This window comes from Homarus americanus, unplaced genomic scaffold (genome assembly GCF_018991925.1).
Source record: "Homarus americanus isolate GMGI-L3 unplaced genomic scaffold, GMGI_Hamer_2.0 scaffold4896, whole genome shotgun sequence".
Taxonomy (NCBI): Eukaryota; Metazoa; Arthropoda; class Malacostraca; order Decapoda; family Nephropidae; genus Homarus; species Homarus americanus.
Genome location: NW_024749657.1, coordinates 8,434,097 through 8,449,125, shown reverse-complemented (window position 1 = coordinate 8,449,125; position 15,029 = coordinate 8,434,097). Strand labels below are relative to the sequence as shown.

Sequence of the window (15,029 nt, the reverse complement as noted above, 5' to 3'; positions counted from 1 at the left end):
TAGCCTAACCTAACCATAACCTAACCATAACCTAACCTAACCTAACCTAACCATACCTAACCAAACCATAACCTAACCATAACCTAACCATAACCTAACCATAACCTAACCAAACCTAACCCCTAACCCCTAACCATAACCTAACCTAACCTAACCATAACCAAACCTAACCTAACCTAACCAAACCTAACCGCCAACCTAACCGCCAACCAAAACCCATAACCTAACCTAACCTAACCCTAACCATAACTCAACCTAACCTAACCTAACCATAACCTAACCTAACCCACTTGCACGGTACCCCGGGTTTGCCTCACCTCCGCAGTAAATATATCCCCTGGTAACGTGATTTTTGCCGCTTCAGGGAGTGTTATCCAGGCTGCTTGATATACTCTTATCGTTTATCATCCGCCCTGAGTCTGTGGGGGTTGATAGCGCGGCTGGCATATACACCATTGGCTGTCTCTTAGAATATGTGCCTTGAAAACCCCCCTCTCCCCCTCCCCCCTAACCCCTCCCCTCCCTCCCTCCCCTCTCTTTCTCTCTCTTAAAGTGTTGACGGTGGGGGAGGGTGGGTTGGGGGGGGGTGGGGTGGAGGGGGTGGGAGCTTGTGATATTGTTGTCTTTCGTCAATAAGAACTTCCTGTGTGTATTATATTCTGTGTACGTTGTTGTTCTTGTAGTGCAATAACATGATCGACTAGTCTAGTATGGGGGGTAAGAATTCCTCACTCACAATATTAATTTATACTCAAGTGATAATTACTTCTGGATAAGGTTGGTTAAATACTCGTATGGTCTACCCTCAGCAGGTGACAGACAACATACATATAAGAGGGAAGAAGAGATATTATTCCCTTAATGTAAACACTCTGGTCGATTGTGAATTTATAACACAGTGGAACATCTCCTCAACTTTAGCCTAGAGATATTCGGTGATGATCTTGTAAAGTGTAACCCCGTGTTAGAACGACAGCACACGTGTTCACTGTTTAGATCATGACCTCCACGTGTTGTCTGGGTCATGTGTTGATAATATATACAATTAACACCGTGTCTCTCTCTCTCCGTTGTTGGTTGAGTAAAATATCCTCACACACTGTTAGAAATATCCATGTCGTATCCTCCACTTAACCGTAGATAAACCAGGTTATTACTCTTGTTCACTGGGAAGGTAATATATAGTCAACTACTATATCCATTATTAACAAACAAGGGGAAGCGGTTTACCCCACCCTCTGTCACCCACTGTCATATTTTACCCTTTGAAGTAACTCACCACTCCACGACAAACACAAATACATTTCATCTGGTACAAAATGCATGAATCTTCCCCCACCATGAGTGAACAAAGTGAACAAAAGTGAACAGAGTGAACTATTCTGTTTAACCTTTACTCTAGTTCACGCCATGAATCTTCCTCCACCATGAAACCCCAGAGTGAACAAAGTGAACAAAAGTGAACAGAGTGAACTATTCTGTTTAACCTTTACTCTAGTTCACGCTTCCCGCTCGGCAACGACCCCAATTGAAGTTCTAAATTCCCATTTACATGGCAACTTCTCCCGCTGCGGCTTCGTGTGTGGAGTTACACGCGACGGAATTCCTGTGTTTTGGCTCCGCTACCAGTGAGCCTTGGTACTGCGGCCTCTACCCCACCCCTCCATCAGCCTACTCCTACTCCTTACAAGTCATCACAGGTCATCACAGGTCAACAAAATTCCCCAAAAGTCAACACAGGTCAATGAAGGTCCCCACAGGTTAACACAAGTCATCACAGGTCACCACAGGTTAACATGAAGGTACAAGCGTGCAGTGGTTTAGATTCTGACAGGTGTGTAGACAGGTGTAGGTTATACAGATGTGGTCCTGGTATGTGTGGTTATTTAATGGTCCCTGGTGATTGGTGAGGCCGAGTTTGTCTTGTAGTTTGTCCTTCGTCTAACTAAATAAATTTGACTTGTTGTTTCGTCCTTGAGGTGGCAGTGTTGACACCTCACCTAACCTAACCTAACCAAACCTAACCTTACATAATCTTACCTTACGTAACCAATTTCTAGCTTGGTTAGGTTAGGTTAGGCTAGGCTAGGCTTCTATATATAATATTTCCCGGTTATATTCCATCTGATATGACGATACACACACACACACACACACACACACACACACACACACACACATGTATTATCTTACTGTATAAATAAAACCTTTACGATGTTTTAACCTTCAAATAGAAAGATCTGTTCCCTTGACTACAAAATAAGAGCAATATTATATGTATGGGCAATATCACCAGCAATATAATGAGCAGTACCATGGCCAATAAAGTGGGTTAATATAGTGGGCAATATCATGGGCAATATAGTGAGCAATATAGTGGGCAATACCATGGGCAAGATAATGAGCAATATAATACGTGAGCTAAGAAGGTCACTCAAGCAACCAAACCCATCTAAAGTTACGAAAATCTTCCCCCAAAAAAGAGGAAGATCCGAGAGGAGCATTAATTATCCACACTTCAAGCCGACACCCCTCTGAATAATGGTTCAAACTGTGTAGGTGGGTGTAAGTGGGTGTAGGTGGGTGTGGGTTGGTGTAGGTCGATGTAAGTGGGTGTGGGTTGGTGTAGGTGGGTGTAAGTGGGTGTAGATGGGTGTGGGTTGGTGTAGGTCGATGTAAGTGGGTGTGGGTTGGTGTAGGTGGGTGTGGGTTGGGTGTAAGTGGGTGTAAGTGGGTATAAGTGCAATTAAGTTGGTGTAAGTTTCTCCTATCTCACCCTCTCCCTCACACCCCCTCTCTCCCTCCTACACTGACTCTCATCTCTCTCTCTCTCTCTCCCCCCTCTCTCTCTCTCTCTCTCTCTCTCTCTCAATGTACACTCCTAAACTCGGGTACTTATCCCGGGTATGGTCTAGTCAGCTCGGGTATTTGACCCAGATTGTACACTATTAAACCTCTGTAGTTTCCCCATTAAGTTGTTACCATCAAACTAAAGGGGAAATGATTCTGTAATGACCAATAGCAGGTGAGATGTGTCCTGTGCCGTGTTCTCATTGGTTTAATTCTACATCAGTGGAATTATCGGTAAGTGTTTCAATTATCGGTTCTTATTTTTTTTTGGGGGGGGGGGGTGAGGTGGGGTGGGGGTGGGGGATGGGGGTGGGGGGGGGTTAATTGAGTTATAAAGGTATGTGAGTAGTGAAGAACTTACCTAACTCACTAATTACCTCCGTCCTGAACAATGTGGCGAGGTATTGGAATGATTATGTATGTGTGTGTGTCTGTGTGTATGTGTGTATGTATGTATGTGTGTGTGTGTGTGTGTGTGTGTGTGTGTATCTTTGTGTGTCTGTGTCTTTGTCTGTGTCTTTGCCTGTGTCTGTCTGTCTGTCTGTGTCACCAATAGTGTAAGGTCAAGGAAAAAGGTCAAAGGATTCTTGTAGGATTCTTTGTCGGCTCCTAACCCAACAGAGCATTATATTGGAACAGACAGACAGACACACAGACAGACAGACAGACAGACAGACAGACAGACAGACAGACAGACACACACACACACACTAATTTCAGTTTCAATTATTCTCATCTTATTATCGTGAGTAGAAGGCCCAACCAACCTCCCCACTCCCCTCCCCACTCCCCCACTCCCCACTCCCTCTCGCCCCTCTCCCCTCCCCACTCCCCTCCCCACTCCCTCTCGCCCCTCCCCTCCCCCCTCCCTCTCCGCCCCTCCCCTCCCCTCCCCTCCCCTCTCCGCCCCTCCCCTCCCCACTCCCTCCCCTCCCCCCACTCCCCACTCCTCTCCTTCCCCTCTCCCCTCCCCACTCCCTCTCGCCCCTCTCCCCTACCCAAGTCTCGTAACCTATTCTTGTGTCTCTTCTCTAGTAATTGAATGTAGGATGGGAAGACTAACCTCACGTTTCTACACTGAGGTTTGGAGGTGGGAGGTGGGGAGGTCGGAGGTCGGAGGTGGGGAGGTCGGAGGTCGGAGGTGGGGAGGTTGGAGGTCGGAGGTGGGGAGGTTGGAGGTCGGAGGTGGGGAGGTGAATCCCGGAGGTAGAGGTCGGAGGTAGAGGTTGGTGGAGGCTGAGGAGGTAATTCAAACTGCCAGTTGACGATATGATCCATGACCTTCAGTTCAAAGAAAAAATGTCAAGTTATCTTCGGAAATCTGTGTAAAATTTTATATACTTTGTGTGACTGTATGCTATCATATTTCTGTACTGTCTTACTGTCTGTCTGTCTGTCTGTCTGTCTGTCTGTCTGTCATTATACCATTTCTGTCTGTCTTACTGTCTGTCTGTCCTGTCTGTCTTTCTGTCTGTCTGTCATTTATACCATTTCTGTCTGTCTTACTGTCTGCCTTTCCTGTCTGTCTGTCTGTCTGTCTGCTTCCCATACCTGCATTTGTGTGTCTGTGCATATATACATATACCATTTGTGTGTCTGTCTGTCTGTCTGTCTTACTGTCTGTCTGTCATATGTCTGTCTGTCTGTATACTTTGTGTGACTGTGTCTATCATATTTCTGTCTGTCTGTCTGTCTGTATACCATTTGTGTGTCTTTCTGTCTGTCTTTCTTTATATCATTTCTGTCTGTCTTACTTTCTGTCTGTTTGTATACCATGTTTCTGTCTTTCTGTCTGTCATTATACCATTTCTGTCTGTCTGTCTGTACGTCTCTATGTCTCTGTGCCATTTCTGTCTATATTTAGTGTATTTTTTTTTTACTGTCTATGTTTTCATGTTCTCTCTGTTTCCTTCCATTCTTCCCCTTTTCTCTCTGCCTGTCTCTATTTATCGTCTCTCTCTCTCTCTCTCTCTCTTCTCCTCACATATCAAACTCTCCCTCACTGTAAAAATATCTCAGAAAACCTTTCACTCGTCACATATACTTCCTCAAGAGGTAATTTTCTATGTGTTAGAGAAGGGAGACGTTGTGTGTGTGTGTGTGTGTGTGTGTGTGTGTGTGTGTGTGTGTGTGTGTGTGTGTGTGTGTATGTGTGTGTGTGTGGGCAAGATGTGAGTAGAAACACAACCAGAGTAACAGCCGTGGACTCAACTCGAGTACAGAGGAAGTAATGTAACTTTTTTTTTAAGAGTACTTGTTAGCAACTTCTGAAGGAGTGGGTGAAGGAGGGGGGTCATTGTGGTGGTGAAGATGGTAATACCTTTAGACTCCAGACCTTGAGACCAGAGTTCGATCTCCGGTTCAGGCAGGGCTGTGAAGGGGACGGTTAGAATATTCGAGGGGACACAGTGGTGGTGGTGGTTGTGGTAACGCTGTATATTTCCCACCTGAGAGATCCGGGTTCGATCCTCTCCGTCAGGTAAGGCAGGAGGGAGGCAGTGTGTGTGTGTGTGTGTGTGTGTGTGTGTGTGTGTGTGTGTGTGTGTGTGTGTGTGTGTGTACAAATATACCCTCATCTATCCTATCTTTATCTCTATATCTCACACATCTATATTTTTTCCTTCGTATCTATTCATCTCTATTATCCTGTTCGTTTATTTATTATGTTTATGTATATGTTATTCTCTTACTCTTTCTTTTCATTCATGTGTCGTATTTGATAAGGGGACGAGTTTTTAGTGTTGTTTATAATGATGACTTAGTGTGTCATGTTTGTTACTCAGGGTACGTCAGTCACCCCTGGTCGGGAGTCACCACCAGATGGCCCTGGTCCTGAGTCACCAGCAGATGGCCCTGGTCGGGAGTCATCAGTAAGTAGTTGAATGAGGGCGCGCCAAGTCCGTAGACTTACTGATGGCCCGTGTCCTGAGTCATCAGTTAGTCACCCACAGATGGCCCTGGTCGTGAGTCACCAGCAGATGACCCTTGTCGTGAGTCACCAGTAGGTCACCAGCTGATGGCCCAGGTCACGAGTCACCAGTAGGTCACCAGCAGGTAGTCTCGTATCAAAGTATATTCAATATTTACGACTCCGGGTAACTTGGCAGCGTTGAGGAGACCCCGGCGAGCTATATAATCAAACTTAGATGTATTAGTGTCAGTGTGTGGGGCCCTCACTCCTACCTCCCGCACGTTTTTACACTGTTTCCACCTGGTTTACGCAGGGAGTTACGCTATAGTTTAGAAATTCATGAGTGATAAATTTGGGTTATCATCCCACGTGATAGCACAAAGGATTTTATGCCGCAAAAGACAGCAGCGGATCCAGGATTTTTTTTATTCTACGGAGAAGGAGGGAGGGAGGAGGCAGGTATCAAAATCCCATCGCCAAATCTCATAAGGTGATGTTTATGGCGTAAGAAAATTGGTTTGTTTGTTAGGGTGAACGAGTGTGTTTATATGGTGGTTGGGGACGCCAGGTCGCGGCGGAACAAGGCGTTGGATTCACCGCTAAAATAAGAGTTATCGCGGGCGTTTTATATTTTTTGGAGGGGAGGATCGACTTTGAACACGACGCCACCTAGCAGAGCGGCGGTGGGTGGTACTGATGGCGGGCTGGTCTGCACCCTCAGTGTCGCTCTGCGTGTGGTTCATATAGGACGCATCTCTCTCCAAGTCGACACTGGTCCGATCCTAGAAATGTGATCACGACAGCTTTCTCACTATATGAATTAGTTCTTTAACTCGTGAACTATAATGAACAGTTAAGTAATAGTCTTCTCTCTTGTTAACTCAGCTCCAAACTTTGATATGCACAAACCAGGACTTTGTATAACGTCAAAACTTCACTGAAGTTTTGCACACAAGAAGTTACATCCATCAGAAGGAGGAGTGAGGTCTTGGCATGATACATATGTAAGTAGGTCATTAAAATTTATCTTTATTAAATCATTTCTTCACTATGGCGGCTGTATGTAAGTCTAATATTTGCTTGAGTTCTGCAAGTTAATTCACGTAATATCTAAGAGAACAATAACTCCTATCAAGCGGTCGTTAACACTCCTTTATGGCGGGGTAAGTAAGGACCATTTGTGTCTTTGTGTGTGTCGGGAGGCATATTGATTTACAGCTGTCTGTCCTTCCTTCTAACTCAAGTATATTGACAGAAAAAAAATACTCTCAAGTGTAAATCGATGAAATTTTTGTAGCCTTCGTCGTGTAGGTCTTTACGCAGCAGAAGGTCATGTATATCTGACATTTACTCCTATACTAAACCTGTTGCAGATGTCCCAAAGATAAATAAACACATAGTAGACTTATTATCGCCCTGTGAACCGGTGGCTCCTGTATCTGAAGCGTCCCCAACGAGCTCGAGTTAGTGGTGATGTTTGGTAACCCACCTCATCATCAACAGATAATGAGATAAATAATTTTCCCTGATGTGTGGGAGATAAGACTAAGATTTCCTCCGGGTTATTTGACACATTTTACGAGGAGTCACAGAGTAAAATAATCCTGTGTTTCTGTACTGAATCTGTTGCAGTTCTGACAGTCTAGTGTTTGAAGTACAAGTCTAAACTGGTGAATTTCCCCCTGATAGGAGGTCTTTTGAGTCTTGGAATTGAAGGGACATAACTATGACCAACTCCTCTGTTAGTTCTCATGCAGTAGGCGTGGCTGTAACGCATAGCCAGTGAACCATATGAATAAAAATCACCCCCTATCGACCCTACCAATCGTGGTTTACGAGTCAGCATCAGTGTGTGTGTGTGTGTGTGTGTGTGTCTGTGTGTGTGTGTGTCTGTGTGTGCGGGGAGGTGGCGGTAGTGGTGGTTCTGGACAGTGTGTCTTGGACATAGGTGGAGGAAGGACGTGTTTCACCCTGGGCTCCTTCCTTCTGCTGCCGATTACTCCTCCTCCTCCTTCACCCTCCGTACCAACACCACCCTGAAGAAGGTACACTCGAGGTGGTAGGTGTCCAAATCCTTTTCTCTCTCTAGTGATTAACTGATTACGTATCTTACTCTATCTCTTATCCATGATTACCAAAGACAATATCTCACACCAATAAGGATAAAAAAACAAACAGATTTAAGAGAATTATCCTAAAAAAAAAAACACGACCATTGTTATCCAAGGTGATTCCCCGCTCTGTGTAACTCCCGTGTCTGGGTATAACAATTAACGTCTCTTTTTGCCTGTCTGTCTGTCTGTCGCTGGATAGATTCAGAGATATCCTAACCCAACCCAACTTAACCTCTTGCGTATGGATAGAAAATTAAACTATATATTTTACTGAAGGATAAAAAATAAGTGAAATTGAAGTCATGTATCAATTTGTTATTATATACATACGTGACACAGAGATACATATACACTGTATCACCAACACATACAGTATACATTACGAGTGATACGTCCCAATTAATGATGATTTTACAGGTAGTGAATAGATAAAAAAAAATATGAATGCAGTAAATCATCCATATAACGAATTTTTTTCCACATACAATCCGTTAAATGGAGGGTTCACTAACGGACACTCGATATAACGGACTTCATCTCTATTACAAATCATTCAATGGAGGGGGAGTTTCACATTTAACGGACACTCGATATAACGGAATTTCCTCTCCATACAGTCCGCTAAATAGAAGTTTTACTGCACCACGAGAAAGTAAATAAGTATATATGTGACTCAATTATGTGACTCAATAATGTGTAGAGGAAAAACATATATTTGAGGGCCATGTTATGTGGGGGTAACAGCACACGTCCATTATGGCAGGGAATGAGTGACGGAGTGGAGGGAATGAGTGACGGAGTGGAGGGAATGAGTGACGGAGTGGAGGGAATGAGTGACGGAGTGGAGGGAATGAGTGACGGAGTGGAGGGAATGAGTGGCGGAGAGGAGGGAATGAGTGGCGGAGTGGAGGGAATGAGTGACGGAGTGGAGGGAATGAGTGATGGGGTGGAGGGAATGAGTGGCGGAGAGGAGGGAATGAGTGGCGGAGTGGAGGGAATGAGTGGCGGAGTGGAGGGAATGAGTGACGGAGTGGAGGGAATGAGTGGCGGAGAGGAGGGAATGAGTGGCGGAGTGGAGGGAATGAGTGACGGAGTGGAGGGAATGAGTGACGGGGTGGAGGGAATGAGTGGCGGAGAGGAGGGAATGAGTGACTGAGTGAGGAATGAGGATGACGCGGAGGGAATGAGGAGGAGTGGAGGATGAGGACGGAGGTGGAGGGAATGAGTGACGGAGAGGAATGAGGGTGGAGTGAGAATGAGGATGGAGTGAGGAATGATGGCGGAGTGGAGGAATGAGGACGAGGAAGGAGGGAATGAGTACGGAGTGGGAGGGAATGAGTGAGGAGGAGGGGAATGAGGGTGAGTGGGAGGAACAGAGGCTTTATGGAGGAATGAGGTTTGGAGTGGAGGGAATGAGTGACGGGGTGGAGAGAGAGTCACTGTTTGATCTGGACTCCCGCTACTGACCTGACCTGACCTGACCTAACCTAACCTAACCTAACCTAACCTGACCTGACCTGACCTGACCTGACCTGACCTAACCCAAAATATATAGCTAATAGGATTTTTTTAATTGATATTTATAATTATTTACTTGATTTATAATACTGACAAGATATCCAGACAGACAGACAGACAGACAGACACCAATTCCATATCTCCCAACTAGAACGATAACAGGAAATAATAAACACTATCATATGTAATAAAAACAAATCACCCAGACAGATAGACAGACAGACAGATACAGAGAGACAGACAGACAGATAAACACTGTCAAATGTAATGAAAACATCGACACATTGAAGGGAATAAATCGTTTTGTCACTAATGGAAAAAACAATTACTGTTTTGAACTATAATTTGTGTTACTTTTTTGTTGATAAATATAATCTCGATATTTAGGTTAGGTTTACGTTAGATTTACGTTAGATTAGGTTTGGTTTAGGTTAGATTAGGTTAGGTTTAGGTTAGATTAGGTTATGGTTTAGGTTAGGTTAGGTTATGGTTAGATTAGGATGTGAATACCGTAACTATATAGATGCATATCAGCTGGACAGTATAAGTCACTTTGGCTGAGGCAATATTCCAGCGAGCAGATAGTGAGATAGAGAGAGAGAGAGAGAGAGAGAGAGAGAGAGAGAGAGAGAGAGAGAGAGAGAGAGAGAGGAGATGGGGAGGAGGAAGAGAGTAGAAATGATAAAAGGGAGGGAGAGAGAGAGAGAGAGAGAGAGAGAGAGAGAGAGAGAGAGAGAGAGAGAGAGAGAGCATGAGAGAAAGTTCATAGGAAATGGGTGAGTGTCTGTCAGTATAGTGTGACGCAAGTATAGTGGAGGAAGGTGCAGCATGAATCGATAGCCATTTACGCCTGACGACCAACCTGTAGGGCGTGTGTGAGACGGAGATGTGACGGGTGTGAGACGGAGATGTGACGGGTGTGAGACGGAGATGTGACGGATGTGAGACGGAGATGTGACGGGTGTGAGACGGAGATGTGACGAAGGATGTGGAGGAGGTGTGACAAGGGTGTGAGACGAAGATGTGACGGAGGATGTAACGGAGATGTAACTAGTCATAGCATCCATTACAGGTCACAGATAGTTACTTAAAACACCACATACAGATCACTGGTAGTTACTTAAAATCATCAATTACAGGTCACACAGGTAGTAATTGTAACACCAGACACAAGGCAAACACGGTAACACAATTAACCAGGAACAAACGAGGTTAATTACCAAGTGGTTAAATACGACACTGGTTACTTGGAGCGAGGCAAATCACATTATCCGGGTTAAGCACCGCCAAGTCTGCCTAATTGGAACGAAAATGAAAGTCAATGAACCGAATCTTAAGTGTTGTATTTTGTTCACCCTGATGGACTGACCTGATCCTTCAAGGGGTTAGGTTAGGTTGGGTTAACAGACAGGTAAAGTCATTAAGCTTTGGGGAATTGCGTACCTGTCTGGGGGGTGGGAGGGTTAACAGACAGGTAAAGTCATTAAGCTTTGGGAAATTGCGTACTTTGTATGAAATAATGACTAGATAATGTTAGGTTAGGTTAATTATATATACTAAGAAAATATTAAAGATTAATTAAGATTTAATTAATGTAACTTGCATGTAATCAATACAGTATCATCAACCTTCAAAATCTAATTACATTTCTATCAATTACTTAGACAAGATATACAAATTAGCTCAAAGTACCAAAAAAAAAAAATTATATAAACTATTACAAATTAAGACTTGTAACCTAACAGTCAAATTAACACCATACCACCTGAGGGTTGGTGCCCACTACCCACCCCCGCCACCAACAGAGATCCCTTTACCCATCCCCTTCACATTTTACATCTCTCTGGGGACAACAGCTTACCTATCCACCTACCCACCTATCCCCCCCCCTCCTCCGATAAGATATTTAAGCTAGATATATGAGGTAAAACACACACACACACACGCACACACACACACACACACAAATCACAGGTAAGTTCTTATTTATATATCGCGTTACCTGCACTCATTTACAAGGGGGAAAAGGTTAACGAGAGAGGTGAGTTAGGTATATTTATCTCGTTAAGCACCGAAGGTTTAGTCAGAGTCACAGTGGGAGGCAGGATGACGGGACTACTACCCACAGTACGGCGAGGAAATTAGATTTTTATTAAGTATTTTTTTTTTTTTTATCAGATGACTTCAATCTTCATTTCTTTTATGATAAGGGTCTATAGGTGAGTGGAGGTTGGTTTACGTTAGGTTAGGTTGGGATTAAGTTAGGTTTACGTTAGGTTGGGTGATTAGGTTAGGTTGGGATTAGGTTAGTTGGGATTAGGTTAGGTTTACGTTAGGTTAGGTTGTAGTTAGTTAGGTTGGGATTAGGTTAGGTTTACGTTAGGTTAGTTGAATAGCTAGGCTTTACGTTAGGTTGGGCTTGGGATTGGGTTAGGTTGGGTTTAGGTTGCTGGGATTAGGTTAGGTTTAAGTTAGGTTAGGGTTGGGATTAGGTTAGGGTTTACGTTAGGTTTGGTTGGGTTTAGGTTAAGCTAGGTTAAGTGAGATATCTTGTTCGATTTACCACTCCACCATTAGCTTTACTAACAATGATAAACAAATACTAAAACTCAAAAGTCATTTAAAGATCTAATGAGATAATTACTCCGACACGAGGTAATAATTATATATTTACCTTAGCGAATATAATGAGGGTAATTAGTGTAAATAATGATTTGAGGTTCATCATAAATTACGTTAAATTGTTCGATGAGGAAGAGAAGTAAAAAGATATATATATTGAGTTAAAACTGGTGATTCACAATACATGAGGGGAGAGGGGAGAGGGGAGAGGAGGAGGAGGGGAGAGGGGGAGAGAGGGGAGAGGGAGAGAGGGAAGGGGGGGAAGAGAGGGGAGGGGAGAGAGAGGGAGGGGAGAGAGGGGGAGAGAGGGGAGGGGGGAGAGAGAGGGGAGGGGGAGAGAGAGGGGAGGGGAGAGAGAGGGGAGAGGGAGAGAGAGGGAGGGGAGAGAGAGGGGAGGGGGGGGAGAGAGGGAGGGGAGAGAGGGGGGGGAGAGAGGGGAGGGGAGAGAGAGGGAGGGGAGAGAGAGGGGAGGGGGGGAGAGAGGGGAGGGGGAGAGAGAGGGAGGGGGGGAGAGAGAGGGAGGGGGGAGAGGAGGGAGAGAGAGGGGAGGGAGAGAGGGAGGGGAGAGAGAGGAGGGGGGGAGAGAAGGGGAGAGAGAGAGGGGAGGTGGTGGGGAAAAGAGAGAGGGGAGGAGGTGAATGAAGGCATGGAAGGGAAGATGAAGAAGAAAGAGGGGAGGAAGGGATGGTGGAAAAGGGAGAAAGAAGGGAGATGAATAGGGTGAGAGGGAAAGATGAAAATAGAGGAATGGGGGATATAGATGGGGTGAGAGGAAGAGTAAGAAAAATGGGTGAGTAAGAGAGATGCAGAAGGAGACGAATAGCGTAAGAGGAGGAGAGAGAGAGAGAGAGAGAGAGAGAGAGAGAGAGAGAGAGAGAGAGAGAGAGAGAGAGAGAGAGAGAAGGTTAGTGGGAGCAGAAGGGAGTAGGGAGTAGTAAGGGGTAACGGGAGGGGTAACGGGAGTGGGTAACGGGAGAGGTAACGGGAGGGGTAACGGAGTGGGGTAACGGGAGGGTAACGGAGGGGTAACGGGAGGTAACGGGAGTAGGTAACGGAGTGGGTAACGGGAGGTGGTAACGGAGTGGGTAACGGGAGGTAACGAGGTAACGAGTGGGGTAACGGGAGTGGGTAACGGGAGTGGGTAACGGGAGTGGTAACGGAGTGGTAACGGGAGGGTAACGAGAATGGGAGTGTAATCGAGTGGGTAACGGAGGTAAGTAACGGGAGGGTAACGAGGGGTAACGGAGTAGGTAACGGAGTGGGTAACGGGAGTGGGTAACGGAGTAGGTTGGAGAACGGAGTAGGTAACGGGTAACGAGTAACGGGAGGGGTAACGGGAGTGGGTAACGGAGTGGGTAACGAGAGGTAACGGGAGGTAACGGAGTAGGTAACGGAGTGGGTAACGGAGGGTAACGGGAGTGGGTAACGAGTGGGTAACGGGAGGTAACAGGAGTGGGTAACGGAGAGGGTAACGGAGAGGTAACGGGAGGGTAACGGGAGGGTAACGGGAGGGAACGGAGTGGGTAACGGAGGGGTAACGGGAGGGTAACGGGAGTGGGGTAACGGGAGTGGGTAACGGGATGGGTAACAGGAGTAGGTAACAGGAGTAGGTAACAGGAGTAGGTAACGGGAGTGGGTAACGGGAGAGAGTAACAGGAGTGGGTAACAGGAGTGGAGTAACAGGAGTGGAGTAACAGGAGTAGGTAACGGAGTAGGTAACAGGAGTGGGTAGCAGGAGTAGGTAACAGGGTGGAGGTAACAGGAGTGGGTAACAGGAGTGGAGTAACAGGAGTAGGTAACAGGAGTAGAGTAGCAGAATTGGGTAACGGGAGGGTGGGAGTGGGTAACGGAAGTAGGTAATTTAACTGTGAAACGAGAACTATTTCCTTCAACGACCACATAAAAATACCAGCTAGAAATATCCGGAAATAATACTGAGAAATGTTCCTTTTAATATGATAGTGTGTCTGTCTCTCTCTCTCTCTCTCTCTCTCTCTCTATAAAACACACACACGGGTAAATATATGCACTACTACACATTCACACACACACACACACTCATATATATATATACATATACACATTTACACATATATAGGTCCCGTCACACACACACACACACGAAAATAAAATTAAAACAAAAAATATATAGTTAGCGTATGCAACCGTGTGTGTGTGTGTACGTGTTTTGTGTGTTTTATGTGCGTATGTATGTATGTATGTATGTATCTATGTGTATCTATGTGTATATGTGCGTGTTTATGTGTATGTGTGTGTCTGTTCATACATTGCGAGATTATACGTGTGTGTGTGTGTGTATGAGCGTGTTCCAGTGTATGTGTGTAGTGTGTGTTGGGTGTAGTAATAACACAGGTGGTGAGTGTGGTACACCCCAGGGGAGCCCCGCCTTGCTAACACCATCACACTACTTATGAATACATACGACCACGAGCGAGAGAGAGAGCTGCGAGACGTGAATGAGTTTACTGGAGAAAAGGCTGCCCCGAGAGAGAGAGAGAGAGAGAGGGGGGGGAGTGTGTGTGTGTGTGTGTGTGTGTGTGTGTGTGTGCAAGACAGACAGAAAAAGAGCAGACACAGGGACAGACAGATAGACAGAGAAAAAAAGAGGAAGAGAGAAACAGAAAATGGTAGTGAGCCACACACACACACACACACACACACACACACACACACACACACACACACACACACACACACACGGAATGCAGGTAGAACAAACTCAGGTATGGAAATAACGATAGCGTGTTGCTAATGGATGTATCTAGCGAGGGGAGAGAGAGAGAGAGAGAGAGAGACTAAGAAAGATGAAAACACAGAAGAAAAAAAAATAATAATTACAAACAAAACAAACTGAACATAAACAAAATTAAGAAAACAAAGTAACAAAAATAATCAAGAGACGAGACAAAAATAACAAAAACCCCAAATATTAACTCACCAAAGTTTTAAACGAAGGAAAATTTTATTAATAATTTGTGTGTGGTCTGTGTGGT

General features: G+C 45.1%; 1 protein-coding gene across 3 annotated transcripts in view; it reads left to right on the top strand.

The window, feature by feature from the left end:
• The first annotated feature begins 6,503 nt into the window (after nt 1–6,503).
• The window catches only part of LOC121853639, a 46,794-nt gene continuing 38,268 nt past the window's right edge, over nt 6,504–15,029 (top strand). For 2 of the 3 annotated variants that reach the window (XR_006086372.1, XM_042347915.1), the window contains exon 1: nt 6,504–6,765. The gene's annotated coding sequence lies outside the window, so the exon portion shown is untranslated. Of the gene's footprint in view, nt 6,766–7,724; nt 7,821–15,029 lie in introns of those variants that run through there. The other variant, XR_006086373.1, reaches the window with a different exon arrangement.